Consider the following 17,285-nt stretch of genomic DNA (forward strand, 5'->3'; position numbering starts at 1 on the left):
GTCTCTGTCTCTGTCTCTGTCTCTGTCTCTGTCTCTCTCTCTCTCTCTCTCTCTCTCTCTCTCTCTCTCTCTCTCTCTCTCTCTCTCTCTCTCTCTCTCTCTCTCTCTCTCTCTCTCTCTGAGTGTTATGTTGGTGTTAAACTGTATCGATAGGGTTGTGTCTAAATGGATTACTGCTCATGTTAAAAGCTTGCACTCCGCTGGATGCCGTTTAAAGAAAATTGTCTGCCCTATTGTGAGTGTAGAATATAAACACACACAGCACCATGTGGACCAGAAACTGTCGCTGCAGTTCAAAGGATGTTTTCACATAATAACAGGATTAATCACAACGTATTGCCATAGTGCCATTCTCTCACCTGTCTGTAGATAAGTCATTGGGAAAGATTCCATCTCTCCTTTTCTATGTAAATGACAGTTGTCTGTGCCAGGATGTCACCGAGTAACCTCTTTCATTACTTTCATTACATCTTTCATTACATTAGGTTTCTCTCGCCCTCTCTGTGCATGGAACATATGTTGCTATTGTCATTGAGAATCACAGAGTGATCTTTCTCTCCCTCCTTCTGTAGATGGATAAGGTGGAGGAGGATCTGACCCGCTCCAAGTCCCTAAGAGAGAAACAGGCCAAGGAGTTCTCCTACCAAGTGGAGGAGCTCAAACAGAAATACGAACAGCAGGTCAGTGGGAGAGAGGGGGACTTGATACTGTTATGTTTTTGCCCAAAAATGTCTTATTTAAACTTTATGCATTTCCTATAATTTTGGGATTAATACAGTGTATTTGAAAATGGGGACATTCTGACATCATCCTCTACATGAGCCATCTGTATTGCCTCATCACAAAAGACACAGATGATATTCAACAGAGATTTGTGGTCTTAATCAACTATTAAACCCCCAATGGAAAACTCTGATTCAATCTGTGTTTGGCTCATACCGTCGTCTTATCATCCAGCCCCATCAGTTTCCTCTGATTAGAAATCTCCAAACCATTTTCCTTTTCTATTGAAATCTAACTCACTGATATACCGTCTACTTTAATGAGGAGAAAATTCAATTAACCCACTGGAATGTCCATTATCTGGTGGAAATGATGGGATTGTATGAAGAATTGGAGACACCATAGTGACCATACCCCTTTATTGCTGTTCAATTTAGCCTCTTTGGAGCTGCGAAGTTAACTACCATGCCAAGGGGTGTCATCGGTTGAAACTACTAAACACACACTGAGACCATTACATGTTTACAAAGCATACTCTATATGTAGCCTATGTTTTAACTTGGTGTATGAGTTGAAAAACCCATGTTTTTAATATCACCTTTGTGTCGGCTACTATGTCCAATGAGAAATATTCGGTATTGTTGTGAGCCAACCTCATCTCTGTGACACTAGAGTCCACTCATTCTCACTGTATCCAGTCACTAACTAGGGTATCATCTGTGATTACAGTGTGTGTCAAAGACATGGTTGATTTCCCGAGCCCTTTATAAAACACGTCTATCTCTCCACCTGTCGCCTAGTAACCATCCCAACTCTCATTCCCCACACGCAGACAGGCTAGCGGTGCGTGTCAATCGCTCCAGATGTTTTGGAGTGGAGGATATGAGAGCAATGTTTTGGTGGCAAATAGAGTCATGGTTTTCCGTTTCCGATTTGGTCCGTGGTGGAATCATCGGTTTGAGGTTGCCCCTTTCCTAATAATCTCTCGATACAGGGGTTATTGAAGTTTGAATATAATCGTATCGTGAATTCTCCTTTTATTTATTTAAAATCCACATAAAATGCCCACTAAATTGGAGTTAAAGTGAGCAGAAGTGGAGCTCAATTGAAGATCTGAAAGTGTTTTCACAAAACATTGTTGTAGTGACAATTGCGTTTCAGTCCTACCATTAAATAGTTTGTCGTCAAAAGCAGGTTTTTATCCTAGTTGTAATATTCCATTGTTTGTGTGTCAGTGTTGCTGAATCTGAAACATCTGAAAATGTTTACCGGTATGTAAATATCATAATCCCTTTTAAATGGAGAACAGTATGCGACAGAAGGTGTCAAAGACAATTAGCAGAGTTATGAAAATAATCAACACTAACCAAGGGAAGGAAATGAAAGAAAGGCAAAGGCATCTATTTCATACTATAAGCATTTGGCATCATTTACTTCAGCGATAAACCAAGAGAAACATCTCTCTGTCCCAGTACATCAGCCCTCTGTGCTAATGCCACGTTTGGTGTCACTCATAGAGAGAGAGAGAGAGAGAGAGAGAGAGAGAGAGACTGACTGACTCGTGGTCTGTCTGATGTGTATTTTGCAATTGCGTGTTCCCTTGTAGTGAGATTGGTGTCTCAGGGTCACCAGGTCAAGTTTGCCCATTGAGCCAATCACAAAGGGACATTCCACTGAGGTCACATCAGTGAGAGTTTTAGAAGAGGCTCGTGTATAGAGGAGTTGTTTCCCTCTGACCTCCAGGTCATTAGGACGTCACGCCAGCCCTTCACAGCCCTGCTCCTTGACGTTGAACTGACGTAGGGAGCTCATAAGGCTGTTATAGATGGTGTCGTAACCCCCAGACCCCACGGAAACCCCTAATCTGTTTTGCTCCTCAGATATTTGGTGACAACAAATGACAGAAAGTCTAGGTCTAGGAAACGCATCCACACACCGAAACGCTCATAGACACAGAAACGCTGACACGTACATACACACAGGGCACACTTCTACACTCCCCACTGTGAAGAATCGAGTTCTTCCCTCTCCCCTTCTCGTCACCCTGCTGAGGCCAGACAGTTCTCCCTCTCCCCTTCTCGTCACCCTGCTGAGGCAACACAGTTCTTCTCTTTCCCCTTCTCGTCACCCTGCTGAGGCCAGACAGTTCTCCCTCTCCCCTTCTCGTCACCCTGCTGAGGCCAGACAGTTCTTCTCTTTCCCCTTCTCGTCACCCTGCTGAGGCCAGACAGTTCTTACCTCTCCCCTTCTCGTCACCCTGCTGAGGCCAGACAGTTCTTCTCTTTCCCCTTCTCGTCACCCTGCTGAGGCCAGACAGTTCTCCCTCTCCCCTTCTCATCACCCTGCTGAGGCCAGACAGTTCTTACCTCTCCCCTTCTCGTCACCCTGCTGAGGCCAGACAGTTCTTCTCTTTCCCCTTCTCGTCACCCTGCTGAGGCCAGACAGTTCTCCCTCTCCCCTTCTCTTCACCCTGCTGAGGCCAGACAGTTCTTCTCTCTCCCCTTCTCGTCACCCTGCTGAGGCCAGACAGTTCTTACCTCTCCCCTTCTCGTCACCCTGCTGAGGCCAGACAGTTCTTCTCTTTCCCCTTCTCGTCACCCTGCTGAGGCCAGACAGTTCTCCCTCTCCCCTTCTCTTCACCCTGCTGAGGCCAGACAGTTCTTCTCTCTCCCCTTCTCGTCACCCTGCTGAGGCCAGACAGTTCTTACCTCTCCCCTTCTCGTCACCCTGCTGAGGCCAGACAGTTCTCCCTCTCCCCTTCTCGTCACCCTGCTGAGGCCAGACAGTTCTCCCTCTCCCCTTCTCGTCACCCTGCTGAGGCCAGACAGTTCTCCCTCTCCCCCTCACCCTCCCTGAGGTTTGGGGTTACCCTCCTGGGGCAACAGTAGCAGTGTCCCGTTACCTCACTGTCTCTTTCCCAATTCTCAGCCTGTCCAGTCCTGTCACACACCCCCTAGTCCTCTGTTAGCAGCTCTAATGTGTCACTACACCCAGGCCCATCTCAATGACAGGAGCCCCTCAGTGACAGGACGCAGGCTGTGCTGTAACACCGTCTCTCTAGACTCACTCAGTGACAGGACACACACTGTGCTGTAACACCGTCTCTCTCTAGACTCACTCAGTGACAGGACACACACTGTGCTGTAACACCGTCTCTCTAGACTCACTCAGTGACAGGACACACACTGTGCTGTAACACCGTCTCTCTAGACTCACTCAGTGACAGGACACACACTGTGCTGTAACACCGTCTCTCTAGACTCACTCAGTGACAGGACACACACTGTGCTGTACCACCGTCTCTCTAGACTCACTCAGTGACAGGACACACACTGTGCTGTAACACCGTCTCTCTAGACTCACTCAGTGACAGGACACACACTGTGCTGTAACACCGTCTCTCTCTAGACTCACTCAGTGACAGGACACACACTGTGCTGTAACACCGTCTCTCTAGACTCACTCAGTGACAGGACACACACTGTGCTGTAACACCGTCTCTCTAGACTCACTCAGTGACAGGACACACACTGTGTAGTTGTTCTCCCAGGACCTCTCCTGCTGTGTCGTGGCCACACCGGCCCGTTTATGAGCCTCAGCACCCAGAAGCCCTTTCTTCAGCAAGTCTGTGACGTAACCAGGATATTTATGGCTCCATCATCCCTCTTTCTCTTTCTTTCTTTCTCTTTCTTTCTCTCTCTTTCTCTCTCTCTCCTCCTCTGCCTCCTTTTGTAATGTTACTTTTTGAAAACAGATCTAGCTCGGCCTTCCTGTCCACCTCCAACCCCCCCCCCCCCCTCAAAACCAAAACCCTGAAATGAAATCAGGACGGTCACACGAAACAGTAAGCCAACGCTTCCCCACTTGTCTCTCCTGTCGTCGGGTGTCACGCTGCTGTTGTAGTTTTGCGTAGGAATTAGCCGCCTATCAGTCAGCCCATCAGACTCTGACATGCTGTGGAGATATGAATCCTGATCTGTGGCGTGATTCTGCATGACTGTGAAATCCAGTTGCTGGATATGATTATGTCTCTATGATATTACTGAATGAATTCTATTATAGTGAATGGAATTGAATTACAGAGCAGATGTCATGTATTAACTCTGTGGGATCAGCAAAGCCGAACATCTCCAATGACAATAACACGGAAGATGGCCAGGCCGGTCTCACACAATGCTTTGTTTGTGTTTGTGGTAAACTGTCCAAGAGGATGTTGCTCTAGAAATGAGCTGTGGGATGTCTTTCTGAAAACGACTGTTTATGTGTGTGAGTATGTGTGTTTATTAGTCTGTGTTTAGTAGTGTATGTGTGTTTTGGTAGAATGTATCCATACTGACTAATTCCTTACAAATGTAGATGTGCGACAGCAATAAAAGAAACACAGAGAAACTCCAGGTAAAACATTTTATTCAGTCATCCCTCCCTCCCTTTCCTTCCAGTTTGCAAATGTACCCAAACGCAAGTAGTGGGGAAACCCTGAAATTCTGCGTGGCTAATAGAAGTTTCTTTTGTGGCCTTCACTGAGTGAGGAATCCAGCTTCCTGTCGATATACCCATTCATCACCAGAATAGCATTAGCCTAAGCGTAAGCAGTGTCTGGAGCTTGGAGCTAAACCTGTGGGCTAAACCTGTGGGCTAAACCTGTGGGCTAAACCTATGGGCTGGGACTTGGGCTCTCTAACTGCCTAGTCTCTGTCTGTCTGGTCTTGTCTGGTCTTGTCTGGTCTTGTCTTTCTGTGGCAGGCCCAGGTAGGGTGCCAGGGGGAGCACAATGTGTGGAGGATTAGCTTCAGAGCTGGAGCTGGGCCCCAGCCCAGGGCCCCTGCTGGCCTTTCACAGCCCCGGCAGGGGAGCACACCGCGGGGATGGGACAGGGTCACGGGTACCCCGCCATGGAGGAGTGAGAGCAGAGAGAGCGGAGCCTGGGAAAAAAGCAGACACTGGCGGTGCTTGGGCTTTAGCGTTCTCAGCGCTCCGCCACCAGGCTTTACCTCACAGCAGGTGACTTGTCTCAGATCCGCAGCGCTAGGCTAACAGAGCTAACGCTGTAGAGTGGAGCTGTCTGTAGACACTGGGATAGCCTAGCTCAACTGACTGACAGCATGGTACGTTTGTAAAGGGGTTCTTTCTTTTGGAGGATTCTTTTGTATTTTTCCCCGTCTCTTTTTTCTTTTAGGTTTTCTGTTAATTCTATCAGACGATGACTCACTGTCTCAGTGTGTCGGTTGGGGCAGAATTTCTGTTGGTCAGCTTGTGGGAAGCTTTTTGTTATTTCGTCCTCTAAATACTCTCTCATTGTCAGCATAGACCCGTACAGCTGCGATTATTTGGCGGTGATAGGCAACCAAATTTGAAAGCAAACACTGAGATTGTATGATTTGATTCTTCTGCGGCAGTCTGTCGGACTCTGAATGAATATGATGACAGGTTGAAGTAACACGTTCCATCTCCTCTCCGCTTTTTGTAGATTTCTCCCCTCCGAAGTTCGTTCCTGTCTTCCTTCTCCTCACGTCCTCTGAGTGGGGCGTAGTATAATGATGATAGGCATCGCCCTTACTAAGCCCATTTCCCCACGCTGTGAGACTCATAGCATGGGGCGAGGGTAGCTCCTCTAGTAGCCAGATGGCTAACCCCTCACAGCCTCTCTGCATAGACAGCCCAAGCTAACTGCTCATTTATATGCCGATAGGAGAGGGGCGACAGGAGTCCGATTTGGAGAAAGAGAGCGAGAGATAGTGGGATGGAAACAGTGTGAGGTAATAATGATGTAAATTAATTGCATTATGTCGTGGAGTCATCGAGTCGTGAGGCAAGAGACAAACTTTCTATTTTTTTTGGTCCTGTCCTTTGTGCAACGGCGGGGCGCATTGGAGTATGGGGAGGGATGGAAGGGATGTATGGGTGGATTGATGGACAAATTGTCATGACGACAGGGCTGGGGCTGATTGTAGTCTTCTTCCTCTCACCTCCTGTTGTCCAATCAGATGTGCGAGCAGCGTGCAGGGCAGGAGCAGGAGAGGATGCGTCTACAGCAGCATTACAGCACGGAGAGGGACAATCTGGTCCAGCAGCGCCAGCGGGAGGTGGGCACCATGGAGAGGGAGGCGCGGGCCGCCCTGCACCAGCACCAGCAGCAGACCCAGGAGTGGAGGCAACGCGACGCCCAGGTAGGAGGTCTCACTACTCTCCTCTGGTCCGCACCGCTCTCCCGCAGGTTCTCTCCTGGTCACCATTTTGTTTAGCCATTAACGTTCTGTGGTGCTGGGCTTTCAAAAACGCTGCCAGTAGTACTTTCTCACCTGCTGCTAGGTGCAATTTCTGAGCAGAATTTGCGTTTTGCGGGCGGATGTTTTGTAGGGGTGCAGGTGTGTGTGAGCGGAAAGGAAAGAATTCCGAATTCTTATTTAAATCCTAAATTATTTTATTTGCGAAATAAAATAGGAAGGACCGTTGTTGTTGTAGGAAGGACCGCAAATTAATGGAAAAGTTAAATGCCGATTCAACCGAAAGAAATTAATATTATCATACAGTGCTAACTTCTAATGCGATTCTGTATTTCTTTCCTGGTTTCGCGGCAGGGTTCCGTGCTAGAAGTGAAAAGACTTGAAACGCCTGGAAACCACAGGTTGCCAGATAAAGGAAAGGAAGGCTCTTGGTCGCTGTGCAGTAGCTCTGGCCTTTTATTCCCCAAACCCTGGGTTGCATTTCTCTCCTTTCTTTCCCTGGTTCACCGGGGTCGGTATCAGCCGTGTATCAGCCGCATACGGCGAGTGCCCCGAAATCCCCCTACGGAGGAACAGGCTGTACATGGTATTCTCCCCTCACCGCAGGTAGCCATCTCCCTCCCATAAGCACCAGTTACTTTCCCATTACAACAACACACTACCGCTACAATGGCTATATGACATTTGGGGCTGTATTGATGGAGTCCCCATCCCCAAGCCTATTTAACACTATTATGTTTCCAGCAGGTTTTCTCTCCCTGCTCCACTCTCCTCGCCGCTTCTCCTGCCTGGCTAGCATGGAGACTCTGTGGGAAGCCATTTGACAGATCAGCCCCCGTCCGGGGATGTATTTGACTCCTCAAGCCTCCAGATGAAATGTAGAATGTCAGCATGGCGAGGGCTTGTTTATTGGCTCCTGGCTGGAGACTAGGTGTCCAGCCGTGCACATTCAGTATTTTGGGACATTTGGACAAACGGGGACTCAAATGTTTTTGCAGTGAACGGCGGGTACAGATGGTTCCCAGGTTACACAACTGCGTACGAACAACAGAACGGAATGGAATTTCGCCGTTAGGAAACTTTATTTTCTATCATTAGGATTATTATTATTTTTAAGAAGTAGGCCTAGTATGAAATAGTATAGGCCTAGATTTAAAAGCATTTAGACTTAAATGGGGAATAAAATAAATGTATTGTCTTTACTATTTGACATTATTGGCCATAAATGAATTAATAGCAATATGATTAGAGCTATAGAAAGATGGCATTAATACTGTAGCATTTCAAGGTCAAACAGTCAAATGTTTTAGAAACATTGTTATTTCATGTTCATCCTCTCCATACATTTGACAGTATGACAGGGTTATGTGTACAGTACACACTATTCTATATGGTCTGCTCCTGTCAGTGTACAGTACACACTATTCTATATGGTCTGCTCCTGTCAGTGTACAGTACACACTATTCTATATGGTCTGCTCCTGTCAGTGTACAGTACACACTGTTCTATATGGCCTGCTCCTGTCAGTGTACAGTACACACTATTCTATATGGCCTGCTCCTGTCAGTGTACAGTACACACTATTCTATATGGTCTGCTCCTGTCAGTGTACAGTACACACTATTCTATATGGCCTGCTCCTGTCAGTGTACAGTACACACTATTCTATATGGCCTGCTTCTGTCAGTGTACAGTACACACTATTCTATATGGCCTGCTCCTGTCAGTGGAAGAAAACATCTCATCTTCCTCCACACACACACACACACACACACACACACACACACACACACACACACACACACACACACACACACACACACACACACACACACACACACACACACACACACACACACACACACACAGCTACCCTAAACACACTCTCTCAACTATGATTCGAGGTATCTGTTGGCACCCGCTCTACTATTCTGGTTAGTCTGTCTGTCTTCTGGTTAGTCTGTCTGTCTTCTGGTTAGTCTGTCTGTCTTCTGGTTAGTCTGTCTGTCTCAGCCACAACGCACCCCAAAATCTCCCCTCCCCCAATGAAAAAGAAATAAAACTAAACTTCTCTCTGTGGTTAGGGTTCTTGGAGAGCAGCAGTTGGGCTCCAGAATTGACGTATGTTATTTGTATGTATTTATTTAACCCTTATTTTACCAGGTAGGTTGACTGAGAGCACATTCTCATTTACGCTAAGGACCTGGGGAATAGTTACAGGGCACAGGAGGGGGGATGAATGAGCCAATTGGAAAGATGAGCTTTTTTAACATCACGTTAAGTCCCATATTATGAAGTAGTTTTGCATTACCAGAGATGTTTACCCCTTTGAAACTCTGTCATACAGATCGAAATAAATGGGGGATTCAACCTCCACAGATTCTGAAAAGTCCTGAGAGTTTTGAAAGAGGAATGTTGAAAAGCAGAGTATTTTGTTGATGCATCCAGAAAATATGAACGCTTTCTGAAACTGGCAAGCATAGCTTAAATGCACTACTTAATTCCTACTACTTAGTGCTTTTCACTATTGTGAGGCTTAAGTGGTATTCAACATTCCATCAAACGACTCACCCACACTATCTTGTGTGTGAGGAAGACAGACAATGGAATCTGTCCCGATGTGACTGCCAGGATTTGGGAATCAATTCCTGGCGAGGTGATTGGATCCAGGCCCTGCTTTCCCGCTCTTCCTTCTCTTCCTGGAATCTCTGGAAGAATTGTGTTGCTCGCTTACTCTCTCTCTTCCTGACTATGGAAAGCTGGCAGAGGGAGCGGATGTCAGCCACACGTTGTGAGGATGAGTAATCCCGACTCATCCCCTTCACATGGTAGGATGAGTCTAATAAATAGGCTGGCCTCCACCCCACCCAACCAGTTGGGAAGGACAACAAATGAGTCGTGGTCAACATGGAGGAGGATGAGATGCAGGAGGCCTGGAGTCTGGACAGAGACAACTGTCTGTGTTACCCAGCTAAATAAAGGCCTGGAGTCTGGACAGAGACAACTGTCTGTGTTACCCAGCTAAATAAAGGCCTGGAGTCTGGACAGAGACATCTGTCTGTGTTACCCAGCTAAATAAAGGCCTGGAGTCTGGACAGAGACATCTGTCTGTGTTACCCAGCTAAATAAAGGCCTGGAGTCTGGACAGAGACAACTGTCTGTGTTACCCAGCTAAATAAAGGCCTGGAGTCTGGACAGAGACATCTGTCTGTGTTACCCAGCTAAATAAAGGCCTGGAGTCTGGACAGGGATAGCTCAATTAAAGAGATCAATTAAAGAAATATTGCAGAAGTGGAGAAAGTCAAAGTTGTAGGTCCGTTATGATATTCTGAGAGAGCAACATGAAATATATAACAAGGCAATTAGAAATGCCACACGGGCTCATTTTTCTAACTTGAATCAGAATGAATCCAGTGCTCTTCTCCACCATTGATGACCTGATTAATCCTACCCCCTCAAACCTATGTGAATGTTCCTCCACATCTAAATGTGATACGTTTGCGGAGATAAGATAACCAACGGTAGGCTGGGTATCAGTCAAGCAAGACCTGATGAAGTTTTGTTCCCTAGCCTACCACGTAAATGCACTATGGACATGCTTAGGAAAGTGATATCACAACTTAAGCCTTCTACCTGCCTTCTGGATCCTATCCCCACCACCTTCCTCAAAACTGTTTTTAATTGCATATCTGAAGAAGTGCAAACTATTGTTAATCACTCACTGTTCACAGGCGCTATCTCCACTGTGCTAAAAACTGCTGTGCGGAAACCGCTTCTGAAGAAAAGTCATCTAGATTCTGCGGCTTTTAGCAATTTTTGCCCAATCTCCAACCTTCCATTCTTAAGCAACATTCAGGAGAAATTCGTTTTCAAACAGCTAAATAATTTTTTTTGTGCCAACTGTGTTTAAAAAAAAATGGAATGTGGTTTTTGTGCCCACCATAGCACAGAGACAGCCTTAGTTAAAGTGGTAAAGGATCTTAGCGCCAACACAGATGCCAAACAGCTCTCTGTCCTTGTACTCTTGGATTTAAGTGCTGCATTCAACACTGTTGACCATGATGTCCTTCTGGACAGACAGGAGAGGTGGGTTAGCCTCTGGTCCAGTCAAAGATTGGTTTACAAACTATTTAACCAGTCAAGAGGTTTTTTGTGATTCTTGGTGAACATAACTCTGAGAAATTACATATGACGTTCCACAAGGTTGGATTTTGGGTCCGGTACCCTTCAGTTTATATTATCAGAACGCACAGCATTGATTTTCACTGCTACGCAGATGATTCACCGGTTTTAAGGTCTCTGCACTAGCTGTCTGGGAGTTTTACAATTCATTTTAAGATTCTTCTATTGGTTTTTAAATCAATCCACGATTGTGCCCCCCAATACATGTCAGACATGCTTTTAAGTTATGTACCCAGTAGGTTCCTCTAAGTGAGTTTGCCGATCGGCATCTCAAAGACCTCGATGAGCTAATGTTTTGGATGAAATCATTAGCAAAATGAAAAGTTGCATTCAACTTCCATACACCATCGCACAAGTCGAGAGGTTTCTTTGCCATCAATGGGTTCCCAAATACGAATGGATCAATAGACAGCACCCACATCGCCATAAAAGCACCATCCCAAAAGGAATTCAACTATTTGGACAGAAAAGGCTTCCACTCACTTAATGTGGAGGTTATGTGATGTGCAAAAGATGCTGCTGCATGTGGTGGCCAGGTGGAACGCACAACTCATTCAATCTGCACAACAGCAATGTTGGCCTATACACCTACAGGATGGAGCTGGTGAGGATGGATGGCTTATTGGTGACTGTTGCCTACTCATTTGAAATATATTTGCCATTGCAGGCCGTCATTGTAAAAAAGAATTTGTTCTTAACTGACTTCACTAGTTAAATAAAGGTTATATAAAAAACTAAAACACATTTTTTAAATAAAGCAACTTGAATTGTCCTAATGGTCCTCTTTATTTTACTGGTCAAGCCACAACTGGCCGAGCCAAATATAACCTTTTGGTTGTATGAACAGTTGTTATATGGTGATCTACTACCGGTGTGTGTATGATGCTCGTAGGATTGTTTTACAAATCACACTTTTTCTATGTGTACAAACATGACAGTGTTGTTTAAATGAGCGTTGTGCTGTTTAAATGAGCTTTGTGCTGTGATATTATTTAAATGAGCGTTGTGCTGTGATATTATTTAAATGAGCATTGTGCTGTTTCAATGAGCTTTGTGCAGTGACAGTGCAGTTTAAATGAGCTTTGTGCAGTGACAGTGCCGTTTAAATAAGCTTTGTGCAGTGACAGTGCTGTTTAAATGAGCTTTGTGCAGTGACAGTGCTGTTTAAATGAGCTTTGTGCAGTGACAGTGCTGTTTAAATGAGCTTTGTGCAGTGACAGTGCTGTTTAAATGAGCTTTGTGCAGTGACAGTGCCGTTTAAATAAGCTTTGTGCAGTGACAGTGCCGTTTAAATAAGCTTTGTGCAGTGACAGTGCTGTTTAAATGAGCTTTGTGCAGTGACAGTGCTGTTTAAATGAGCTTTGTGCAGTGACAGTGCTGCTTAAATGAACTCTGTGCAGTGAAAGTGCTGTTTTAATGAGCTTTGTGCAGTGACAGTGCTGTTTTAATGAGCTTTGTGCAGTGACAGTGCCGTTTAAATGAGCTTTGTGCAGTGACAGTGCTGCTTAAATGAACTCTGTGCAGTGAAAGTGCTGTTTTAATGAACTCTGTGCAGTGACAGTGCTGTTTTAATAAGCTTTGTGCAGTGACAGTGCCGTTTAAATGAGCTTTGTGCAGTGACAGTGCTGCTTAAATGAACTCTGTGCAGTGAAAGTGCTGTTTTAATGAACTCTGTGCAGTGACAGTGCTGTTTTAATAAGCTTTGTGCAGTGACAGTGCCGTTTAAATTAGCTTTGTGCAGTGACAGTGCTGTTTAAAAGAGCTTTGTGTAGTGATATTATTTAAATGAGTGTTGTGCTGTTTAAATGAGCTATGTGCAGTGACAGTGCTGTTTAAATGAACTCTGTGCAGTGAAAGTGCTGTTTTAATGAACTCTGTGCAGTGACAGTGCTGTTTTAATAAGCTTTGTGCAGTGACAGTGCCGTTTAAATGAGCTTTGTGCAGTGACAGTGCTGCTTAAATGAACTCTGTGCAGTGAAAGTGCTGTTTTAATGAACTCTGTGCAGTGACAGTGCTGTTTTAATAAGCTTTGTGCAGTGACAGTGCCGTTTAAATTAGCTTTGTGCAGTGACAGTGCTGTTTAAAAGAGCTTTGTGTAGTGATATTATTTAAATGAGTGTTGTGCTGTTTAAATGAGCTTTGTGCAGTGACAGTGCTGTTTAAATGAGCTTTGTGCAGTGACAGTGCTGTTTAAATGAGCTTTGTGCAGTGACAGTGCTGTTTAAATGAGCTATGTGCAGTGACACTGCTGTTTTAATGAGCTTTGTGCAGTGACACTGCTGTTTTAATGAGATTTGTGCAGTGATATTATTTAAATGAGCATTGTGCTGTTTAAATTAGCTTTGTGCAGTGACAGTGCTGTTTAAATGAGCTGTTTCGTTTCCAGTTAAGGGCCCTTCTCTTGTGCCTTTTTGCGGCTGTAGTGGTGTTTGCTGTATCATCAACTAATGAGGAAATAGTTATTTGGAGATTGGTGTGATGTTGGGTTGGGAGTTTGGAGTTGGCGTCCAACACACAGAGGGAATTATCCCAAATTATCCCGGCCTTGGGGCCGTCATTGTGATGCTTTTACCATCCAAAACCGTCAACTGGGCTTTTGCCAAGCTCATAGTCCTCTATTTCAACCATTATCTTTGAAGATGAAAGGATGAGCTGAAAAAGCAGCATCAGTTGCCAGTCCGTGCAGCCAGGACAGCAGCTCACAGTAAATGTGTTAGCCTGGAGCCAGCTCTGTGCTGCTCTGTTAGCCGATCAGTGGCACAGGGGGGTGGAAGAGAGCCCCATTAGAGAGACCGAGAGAGAGAAACACACACACTCACACTCCCTCATCAAACACACTCTCAAGAGACACGCTGTCCTCTCTGTCCCCAAACACAGTCCATATTCTGGTGCAGTACTCATCATGTTTTCTCTTGTTTTTAAACCCAATAAATAGTTTAGTCAGAGTTCTGACTGTCTGCCACGGCACAGTGGATCTGTCCTGTCCTCCAGCAGCTGGATAGTTAAAGGAATTAACTGTTGTTGTTTAGGGGTGATATGTATTTCACTTAGTTAGTGCTATTGTTTCTCACGCTTTGAGGACATAGGAGTCTGTTTCCTTATTGGTCCGTCCAAAGAATTCCACTTCAGAAACTACACCAACATTACAAATGAATGTAAGCCTTGTTGTCCTGAACAACAGAAACGTGATCGTTCTATTGGCTCGTCCAAAGCCATTATTCTTACAGCGACTTCACTCAACTCATTTTTATGGCTAATTCTGTTTTTGTCCCCCTCTCTCACACGTCCTGACAACGTCTTTTCTGAGAAACATCTGGACTTCAAACAGCATGGGAGAGAGTCAGATCCTCAGAGGGCTCTTTCCTTAACACTGGGATGGACTAAATAATAACCCTGGCAAAACTTTCAAATAACTTTTTCCCCCAGTAAGTGATTAGCAAGACCGGGAGAAATGAAGGTCCTGATGACAGGGTGAGTCTGAGCTGAGGAAGGGAGTCTGATGAGAGAGAAGACGGCACAACAGACAGCTGGACAAGAACGCTGTGTCTTGGGGGGGGGGTTTAGGGTTTAGTCTGTGTCTGTCTCTCTCTCTGCCTTGTAATTTAACGATTGATCAGTCCCTATAGATGGTTTTGTCAGGCCAGCCCTGCCTTCCCTTCCTCCCAGACATCCTGTAGCCACTGGGATCTGTCTGTTGTTGAGTTGACACATCAGTGTGTTGGTTAGAGTTATGTTTGGGATTTTTGCATGTTGATTAGATCACATATTTTTGTGATTGAGGTAGGACTGCTCGTTGTTTCACTTTCACATGTCTCATGCGGACACAGGGAGATCAATGGCTGACGTTTGTTGTGTGTTGTTGTACCTAAGTCATTAGATTGCAGATTACATTCAGCTCCACATTTTCATTTCTTATACGCATTGTTGTGAGTGGGTGGGAATTTGGAGTAGGGGTAGCTATTGTTTTTAAATCTCGTCCACTTGTCACATGCCACAAATGAGCTTGTTTCCAACTGCAGCTGTCCCTTATTTTCCCTGTCTCCCTCCCTCTCTTTCTCCCTATTGATGTTCAGTCCAAGCTCAGACAGATGTGGTTTCCACTCCAGATTGGCTCTTTCTTTCTCTTTCTCTCTGTCTTTTGTTCTCTCTATCCCCTATCCATTCATATATTTGAATATTGGATTTCATCTATTTAATTTCTATTTTTTCAATTTCCCCACCTCTCAAATCTATTCTTGCCTCCTCAGGTGATTTAGTATAACCTCATACAACAAACGACTTAACATTCATACTAGTCAACATGTATTTAATAATCACACATTCTATGTCAGAATGGTATGAGGAAGCTGTCATGAAGATTAGGACTGTTGGACTAAATTGACACCCTTCAGTTCAGCATGCAATTATGCACCTGCTGCAACAATACTAGGCAGTCCTTTTATTTCCAACTTTTGTTTCAGTAATCTTTATGTTATTAGCCTTTTCTTGTTATTAGCCTTTATGTTATTAGCCTATATGTTAATAGCCTATATGTTATTAGCCTATATGTTATTAGCCTTTATGTTATTAGCCTTTTCTTGTTATTAGCCTTTATGTTATTAGCCTATATGTTTTTAGCCTATATGTTGTTAGCCTATATGTTATTAGCCTTTTCTTGTTATCAGCCTTTATGTTATTAGCCTATATGTTGTTAGTCTGTATGTTATTAGCCTGTATGTTGTTAGCCTATATGTTGTTAGCCTATATGTTGTTAGCCTATATGTTGTTAGCCTATATGTTGTTAGCCTAAATATTGTTAGCCTATATGTTGTTAGCCTAAATATTGTTAGCCTATGTGTTATTTCCCACACATATTAAAGTTGTAGGGAAGAGGGATCAGCCAGAAGAGTTGAAGAGGGAATTCTACATTAAAGGCTGTTCAGGGACCAGGTCTAATAGCTGCCTGCCCTTGAAGTCATGTGGACCATCACGCCTGGCACTGTTTATGGCTGTCTCTCTCTCTCTCTGTTTGTGTGTGGGTTTGTGCGTTTCCTCCTATTTTTCTGTGTTGTCTGTCTCTGTGTGTGAGGGTGTGTGACACAGCCATGGCATCTGGGTGTTGTGGCGATGCAGCCTTTGATGTCTCTGTGAGATTTTCCACCAAAAAAAGACTTCAGACGCTTTCTGCTCTAATTGCCATGTGACTGAAGCCATAACGAGAGAGAACCTCACTGTCCTGGGATGCCCGGGTGTCTGTGGAGAGAGAGGGGAAGGGACAGTAGAGGGTGTCTGTGGAGAGATGGTGAAGGGACAGTAGAGGGTGTCTGTGGAGAGAGAGAGGGGAAGGGACAGTAGAGGGTGTCTGTGGAGAGAGAGAGGGTGAAGGGACAGTAGAGGGTGTCTGTGGAGAGAGAGAGGGGAAGGGACAGTAGAGGGTGTCTGTGGAGAGAGAGGGGGAAGGGACAGTAGAGGGGGTCTGTGGAGAGAGAGAGGGGGAAGGGACAGTAGAGGGTGTCTGTGGAGAGAGAGGGGGAAGGGACAGTAGAGGGTGTCTGTGGAGAGAGAGAGGGGAAGGGACAGTAGAGGGTGTCTGTGGAGAGAGAGAGGGGAAGGGACAGTAGAGGGTGTCTGTGGAGAGAGAGAGGGTGAAGGGACAGTAGAGGGTGTCTGTGGAGAGAGAGGGGGAAGGGACAGTAGAGGGTGTCTGTGGAGAGAGAGAGGGGAAGGGACAGTAGAGGGTGTCTGTGGAGAGAGAGGGGAAGGGACAGTAGAGGGTGTCTGTGGAGAGAGAGAGGGGAAGGGACAGTAGAGGGTGTCTGTGGAGAGAGAGGGGGAAGGGACAGTAGAGGGGGTCTGTGGAGAGAGAGGGGGAAGGGACAGTAGAGGGTGTCTGTGGAGAGAGAGGGGAAGGGACAGTAGAGGGTGTCTGTGGAGAGAGAGAGAGGGGAAGGGACAGTAGAGGGTGTCTGTGGAGAGAGAGGGGGAAGGGACAGTAGAGGGTGTCTGTGGAGAGAGAGGGTGAAGGGACAGTAGAGGGTGTCTGTGGAGAGAGAGAGAGGGGAAGGGACAGTAGAGGGTGTCTGTGGAGAGAGAGGGGGAAGGGACAGTAGAGGGTGTCTGTGGAGAGAGAGAGAGGGGAAGGGACAGTAGAGGGTGTCTGTGGAGAGAGAGGGGGA

General features: G+C 45.5%; 1 pseudogene; it reads left to right on the plus strand.

Moving 5' to 3' along the window:
• The window catches only part of LOC106601769 (centrosomal protein of 112 kDa-like), a 302,159-nt pseudogene that overhangs the window by 165,360 nt on the left and 119,514 nt on the right, over nucleotides 1-17,285 (plus strand).

Source organism: Salmo salar, chromosome ssa03 (assembly GCF_905237065.1).
Source record: "Salmo salar chromosome ssa03, Ssal_v3.1, whole genome shotgun sequence".
NCBI classification, from domain to species: Eukaryota; Metazoa; Chordata; class Actinopteri; order Salmoniformes; family Salmonidae; genus Salmo; species Salmo salar.